The sequence below is a fragment of the Saccostrea cucullata genome, unplaced genomic scaffold (genome assembly GCF_032062105.1).
Source record: "Saccostrea cucullata isolate Sc308-1 unplaced genomic scaffold, CSIRO_AGI_Scuc_v1 ctg15641, whole genome shotgun sequence".
NCBI lineage: Eukaryota > Metazoa > Mollusca > Bivalvia > Ostreida > Ostreidae > Saccostrea > Saccostrea cuccullata.
Window position 1 is genome coordinate 4,429 of NW_026918174.1, and position 2,214 is coordinate 6,642.

Sequence of the window (2,214 nt, forward strand, 5' to 3'; positions counted from 1 at the left end):
GTTATTATAATTGCAATAATCCCATGTTTTTTATGCTATCCTTTGGGTGGGTAGAGTGGGTGTGAATATTCTAATATTCTCTTCGTAAAAGAATCAAATGTTTCTTAAACTCATGTAAATAACACATAAGAGTCATTCAATTTCCTATTTCTGAACCTTTTTTGGTCAATCGTATTTTGTTTTCCAGTTGAATTTACAGACATAACGTCAGCCATCGTCTTGGAAACCCTTTCTGTTTCACCGATGAAAAAGAAACGAGATTTGACACTGAGTCCTAAATCCCTTGCAGAGGACTATCTTTCAGAAATGAGTGAACAGTTAGAGATAAACCGAGTCGATTTAGACAATCTAATTGATGAGGAGAATTTCTTTGACAGCTTGAAACACAAATGTAAACTAACCGAATCAGCACTTCAAGAGTCGAGACAAAGAATAAAATTTCAAGTTGATAAGAAGGACAAAATTTTGAGTAAATATGATTTCTCAAAATTTGTAAGTGACAATGGACCACTTTTGTCTGAAAGTGAAGACTGGTTTGTTGTGTCTTGCAAAAGACTTTCTTCATTATTACAGGATCTTACCTTAAGACTTTTCGATGAAATCAAAGAGTTCATGTTGGAAAATACTTATTCATATATAATAGTAGTAGGGAAGATTGCATTCTGGCCCATTGTGATTGAAAATTTACACTGTTCTTTTCCCGACACGTGTATTTTAGCTCCGAACGATTTTCATTTACCTATAATCACAGCAGGGTCTATAATTCATGGTCACATGAAAAGAATGAAAGATCTTGAGTAAACCTGGATGACAAACTTTTTTGTAAGACATTGAAACATACATGTTTAATGAGTTCAAGTTTTTATCAATGCGAACTAAAAGCATTGATTAGTATTCTCATAAAAAAGTTGGTTTTTTCTGCTTTGGAAATGATTGATAATATTAAGATACTGTATTTGATATTCTAATTGTTTATGAAATTTGTGCTTGATATTTTTTTCTTCAATTTTTTTTTAATATTTATTGATGTTAAAACCTCACTGGTAGCCCAAGGAAACACGGCATCTCTGTTTGTTTTCAAAATTCATAACAGACTACATATTGTTTTTAAAAAATTGTCATTTTTTAAACGACAAAAAAAATGCTACTTTCTCAATTTCTTTAATTATCATATAGTGCCTTTGTGTAGCTCATATTTTATCTTTTGATCGCATACTTACTGTGGGATCTCCCATATCAAAACATTGATATTGAAATTATCATATGTGAGGCGGGGGCAAAATTTTATAAACTCGGTGTTCAGAATACCTCTCGTTTATTTAAAAAATGAAATGCTTTCTTTGGTTTATGGTACTGGAATTGATAACGCACTGTTGCAGAAGAAATACATAAACTTTAAAGCTTGTTATATAATTTTTTTTAGCAATAACTGTGACCTCAATTCCCGTACTAGCAAACAAAGACATTTTATTGTTTACATTAAGGTCTTCATGAAAAAAAACATTGAAAGCAAAAATTAATATGTAAAATATTGTATTTTAGACGTGTAATTGCGTGCATAACTGATGGAACAGCCATTGTTCAAGAAATCTGACTTGCTTAGTGTCGTTTACGGTCTGATTAATGAAAATTGTGTATAAAAGAACTAAAGGAAAAAAATATTCAGTGGATGTAAATATTCAGTAATAAATTACTATTTGAACATTGTGTTTTCATTTTTGATAACAAGAACACTTGAGTTACGCACAACGATTAGTCAATGCACACATATTTTAGGGAATAATCCACATTTTACGATCTGGGGCTCGTAACATAAAGCTTGCTTAGATTTTGACTTAAGTAGGGTCATAAGTAGGACTTGGGCACATTCTTAGGACCTAAGTACTACTTAAGTCAGTATTATACCTTAACATAAAACAGACACTAAGCAAGGTCTTAGCTAAGACAAACTTAAGTCAAAAATATTTGTTGGAAATTACTTTTCGATTAGAGTTTAGATATATTTATATAATTGAACTATAAATTATAAATGAAACATGAATCAAGACAAGTATTTTTTTTTTTAAATAGAGATAGAATTACTTAGTTGCAAATCAGGTAATAATATATTTCGTAATGAATTATTTCTATTTCTCTTTGAAATTGGAAATGCTCAAGATAAGGATATTCTTATGTGGAAGGGACAAGACTTTTTTAAAAAACAGAAAGTGATGG